We start from the raw sequence: 6,059 nt of genomic DNA on the forward strand, positions 1-6,059 counted from the left end.
TCGTATGATGTGTTTTCTTCCAATTGCGAAAAATTTACGGGACATACAATTATACAACTGAAGAACCTTTATTGGTTTTATTTCCTAATTGGATGAATGAAAATTAAACTTACTTTACTCAAAACCCTGATACATTCATTACTTTTAAAGACTAGATGGTTACAGAGCGGTCCTAGAATCCTTAAGGCTAGATGCAAATGTATAATAATTTTTCTATTTTTATTCTTATCTTTCAGCTTATTATTAATAAAAACAAATAAAATAGTATAATAATTAGGGGTATTATTAAAATAAATTAACTGATCCTTTTTTGTATATATTATAGTTTGAATTTAAAAAAAAACTATAAATTACTAAAATTGTTAAAAAATCTCACATTAAAATTTATGTTTAAATATTTTGTTATTACAAGATATAAATGATCATAAAACCATATGGATATCAAGTTTCATTTAATATATTTTCAGATTAAACATATATACATATATATATATATATATATATATATTTTAATATCGTTTGATTAAATTATATACCATATATAATTTTAATTTCGAAATTTGCAATGAAAAAGTATCAAAAATTTCAAATTTGAACTTCAAATTTTTCATTAAATTTTTAAAATGATTATAAATTACTAAAACTGTTAGAAATCACACACTGACATTTTTGTTATCAATGGTTTTTTAAAAGATACAAATGATTATAAAAGCATATGATGCATTATTTAATAGATAAATATATTAAAATATTATATATATATATGATGCATTATTTAATAGATAACTATATTAAAATAATATATATATATATATATATTAATATCATTTAAATTTATTATACTACATAAAATAAATAAAAATATTATTTGGATTTATTTATCATACAATTGTTGTAAAGAAACAAGAATGACTGTTTTTATTTATGCAGACCGACCTAATTATAAATATAACTAGGATCAGTCCGTCCTACGGGCGGGAAGCTAGAAAACAAATTATATGAATTTACATTAATTTATGAAGCATTTTTAAAAAATAATTGTAGATTAAAAACGATATTATAAACAAAAAAAATATCTAAGTATCTTAAATTTAGGTTCAAGAAAGTACACTTAAAAAGGGAAAAATTAATAAACTTGAGACTCATCCACTCCACCTTGAATTATTGTTTTCTTGCGGTTTTTGCATTGCCATATTTTAATCAAATTGGGTTTCATGGAACCAAGTAGCCACTCGAGAACAATCTGATTTCATCTTAGTCAGAGTTCAAAGACCACACACCATAACGTGTAAATAGCTAAAATATGTCTGAATTATTATTATTTTTTAGCAAGAGAACATTAAGATAAGAAATCTTGAAACAGTTCAATTTAACTTGCATGCTTCTCGAGAACAACTAATGACCACTATTAGTCTACTAAAGAGTGTGAGTATGAAAGTAGATATACCCCTTTAACCGCACACCACATGAACATTATAAAGCAAATACAAATCATGTCTCAAACTACTTACTTAAATTAATCAAATGATATACAGATAAAAGCAGGCACTTTGACTTTAACCACAAACCACATGAACACTCTATAGCAAACACAAATCATTTCTCAACCAAATGATATACAAAGCCACACATTTTGAGAACATGAATGGGTTCCACCATAAAAAGCTAATGACTTCAAAAAACCAACTCACTTTGAACAGAGCAATCATACATTTTTAAAAAATTGTTCACTTCAACAAACTACTCATGAAACCACTTAAAATGGTCTCACAAATGAAATAGTAAACAACACAAACCACATTGAGCAGATGAACAGGTTCCATCAATAAAAGCTAATGACTTTCAAAAAGCTAAAAAGGGTTCCTCAAACCACTATGTAATTAAGCAACAATTAAATATCAGATACTCTATTATCTACTTTTCTATAAATATAAATAGAGATGTGGAAAACAAACCAGTTCCTGCAGCTGTAATGGCCTGCCTATAGCTCTTGTCTTGCACATCTCCAGCAGCGAACACACCAACCACGCTAGTCTTAGTGGTACTAGGCTTGGTCACCACATACCCATCCTCATCAAGCTCAAGCTGCCCATCCAAGAACTTCGCTGCCGGCTCATGACCAATCGCAAAGAACAACCCATACACTTTCAAATCCGAAACATCACCAGTAACAACGTTCTTCACCTTCAAACCACCAAGCACGCCTTTCTCTGCTGCATGATCTTCGACGCCCTGAACGTATCTCGCCTCCTCCATCGCCGAGTCTCCGCTGCCCCGTCTCCGCCGCCGATAACCACCAGAGGCTTGTTGATATTACGTGTATACACACAACCTAATGTGCACACTACCACAATCGAATGGTATGTCGATGTAGCACTTTAGGATCGAATCCACAGAGACCAACGAGTACACTTTATCTTTATGGGATCAATACTTAGCTAAAACAATGATGGAGTTTTGAGATTAAGGTTTCGTAACAAGCAAGTAATAAGATTAATTAAAGATTTCAGATGATTAAAATGCTAGCCTAGGGTAGTTTGGTCGGGTGTTAAACAAGTGTGAGCCAAACAGTTATTCAAGTTCGATTAAATACCAGTCTAGAACTCGGATCACTTAAGATAGATCAGCCCACTGTCGTGGTGCTTCACCTTTTGTCAATCGATCTCAGTACCTAAACTGTCGTTTGGACTGAGATGCAATGACAAACATTAAGATCAAGTCCGATATGTTCACAAAACACCCTAACATCTACTTTCGCTAGTTAGGGATATGATGCTCACTCAAGTTATGTCTAGCAACCTATAACACTTTTGATGAATAGATTAAACCTAGAATCAGGCACTAAGTGGTTAACTTGATGCAAGCCTTAAGAACAACAGTGAATGAAGACAATCGAGATTTAACTTATTTATGTCAAGCTCACAGATCTAACACCCTAACACCCTAGACTAAGCAAGCTGACTACTCAGCCATGAAGCAAGAAAACACAGAGACAGAGATATAAAGCAACATGAAATATGACTGAAATAAAGTAATAGGGTTCAGGGGGGTTCTTCTCTAAGTCGAGAGAGATGGCCTTCTCCCTTTACAAAGTAGCAAAATCTCAAGTCTCCAACTCTAAGGTCTGGTTTCTTCTCCAAAAATAGTGCAAAATAGTCAGGAGAAACAGAAAAAGAAGATATATCAAAGCCACATGCGGCTGGGAGAGAAAATAGAGAGATTAGGGCAAATCCCGAAATAGGTTGTAGTTTCCTTAAAAATCTCTGCCGCTGGAACATGCACTCGGGTTGTTCCGCTCTATCTAGAACAGTCACTCGGGTTGCTCCGCTATCCGGAACAGTCACTCGGGTTGCTCCGCTATCAGGAACAGTCATCAAGACTGTTCTGCGTAAAAATCACCAAATTGCATTGTTCTCTGCCTCTTTTGTTCCAGCTGGTCCATCTCCCATCCAATGCAACTCCAGACCTGTAATGACTCGAAAAGGACTAGAAAGACTCGATAAAAACTTGAAAGCCAATTGAAAAGCATATATACAAGATGTATAAAATACCATATATCACTTGTTCGTGAAGATCGAAGTGGCGCCGTCACATACAGCACATGCCCAGATCCGGCAAAGCTCAGCCGTTTCGCAACAGCTCCGATGGAGATGATGACGGCATCGGTGCGTCAGCGAGCACAGTTCTCGAATTGGTGAAGAGCTTGAATGGCCTTGAGGAGAAATCGACCTTGGTGACCTTTCCGTGAAGATCTCGGTGCCGAACCTCTCTGATTGCTTATGGAACTTGTCGACGATGTCGATGCCGAGGATGCCTTTGGGGAAGCCGGGAAGGTTCTCGGCGTCGGTGTTGGTGGTTAGCTGACCGCTGGGAGCGATGTTGTTGGCCATCCACTCTTCGAAGAGGCAAGGCTTGAGCTCCTGGCCGCGAAGGAGTCGGACGAAGATGACTAACGAACGCCAATGTATCGATTCTTCAGGATTAGGCCCAGGCACGCGATTACACAGTCCAAGCCCGCACCAGAGTTAATGAAACGGTGAGTTTCATGCTCGGGACACGTGGCGGAAGAGTATGAAGTGACTTATCTAGCTAGAATCCTAGGTGGCTTTATAAGAAGAAAGCAAACTCTATTTTATATAAATAGATAGATAGATAGTTACTGAATTTTAAATTATTCAATATATATATATATATATATATATATATATATTGTTTAATTACTTTATAATATATTCAAAACTAAAATAAATAATAATATATAAAAATAATTTATGTATATAATATTTATCTCATGCAGGTTGTGGATCTTAATCTGGTATTCACAATTTTGGTATTCAAACTCAAGCTCGTTATGTATGATTAGACACTACCTCACCCTGAGGGCTGAGGCTTACGCCTAATCGTTTTAGCCCTGTCAACATTGGTAGTGGGATCAGAAAATGATTACTCACATAATTTAACCGGTAATTGGTTATAGAGTTAAACAAAAGAAAATTCGTTTGCATTGGTCAATAGAGGTTTAGTGTTAAAAACTATATAAAGCCAAAGTAATTATTTCTTCTTTGAGACTGATTTTGGTTTGTGTTTTTAAATTGTAAATCTCTTTTTCTTTTGATGAAGTAAATCTCTTTTTCTTTATACATTCATAAATCACGGCAAAACTATGCTATATTAGATTGTAAATTTCTAAAACTCCTAATTTCAAGATGTTTATGTAAGAGGAAGCTGAAATGATGAATCAACTCAATTTCACGTCAATTACACAAATCTATAAATTTGTTTTTCAGTGAGCTTTTAAATGATTCTAGATGAATTGGTAAAATTCATATGATTTTTGTTAAACCAAATCTAGAATCTCATTTAAAATCATAAGATTTGTTTTTTTTTTCAAACTACAAACTCTATCCTTACATTTTAAATTCACTAGAAAATCTCTATAATTTATAACTTAGAATATTTTCAATTATAGTAGATTTCATAGTATTTATGATATATTAAAATTAATTTAAAAAAAACTAATAAACTTTAAAAATTTTATATTTTAGTAACAGTATATTTGTTATTTTAATATAAATTGTCTAAAACTCTCGGTTGAATACACCGTAGCGAATAAGAAGATAGAATGAGAACTTGTCCAAAAAAAAGTTTCAAAAAAAGAAAAAAGAAGACAGAAGGAGAAAATAAATATGTTAAACAGTCCACTGTTTTTTCATATGTTAATAGTGATGCAACATCATTGGGCCGTTTTTATCGAAGTGTATTACACTTCTCTCTTAAACATCCTTTTGTGTGGGCTTAGAAACTGACCCGATCTAAACTGTCTTTTTCTCTTTTGTAAACTGACCCGATCCAAGACCTCAAATTCAGTTAATCTGAAGTTATTTAGACTTTCAGTGACAACCTTCACTTTGGCCAACCACGAAAGTCGTCATCCACATTTTATGTTGTTTGCATGTGTTGTAAGTTGTAACTTACTAAAGATGTGTCCACAAAATATTTAACAAGTATGAAAAAAAAAAGAAGGAAACTGGAGTCCAACTTATCTGCAGCATCAATAGCTTAATACACCTCCTAACCTTTTAAAAAAAATTAACCTCCTAACTGATGTCAAGTGAAAAGTCATCCACAAACACAACATATTCTGATAAAATAAAACAATGGCAACTCATATTAAACTGAATAGAATATGATATAGCCATCGTTATATAAATATCAAGTATTTATAAAATATAAATAGAAAAGGTAAAATAAAAAGAAATTACAAAAAGAAAGGAGTTAATGTCGCAAATGTTTTTTCTAAAACAAAAAAAATCTCGAAATGTATGAGAGAAAATATAGCAAGCATTACCATTTTACCATAAGACTGTTATATTTTTGATTTTGACTTTTTCCATGAGACTGTCTTTAGGTTTAAGACACAACTCAGTAGCGACATTTATTACGCTTTTCACTGCAAAATCTAACACGCACTCTCCTTGTGGTCCCCCACCACATCTCTTAAACGTCCACACCTAACCTAACCATGGTTAAAACATCAACCTTTCCATTGAGATTTAAAT

The 6,059-nt window shown here is 33.1% G+C and overlaps 1 pseudogene; it reads right to left on the minus strand.

Moving 5' to 3' along the window:
• Window positions 1-920: 920 nt before the first annotated feature.
• Window positions 921-4,421, minus strand: LOC106448271 (annotated as a pseudogene).
• Window positions 4,422-6,059: the final 1,638 nt, after the last annotated feature.

This window comes from Brassica napus, chromosome A4, assembly GCF_020379485.1.
Source record: "Brassica napus cultivar Da-Ae chromosome A4, Da-Ae, whole genome shotgun sequence".
NCBI classification, from domain to species: domain Eukaryota; kingdom Viridiplantae; phylum Streptophyta; class Magnoliopsida; order Brassicales; family Brassicaceae; genus Brassica; species Brassica napus.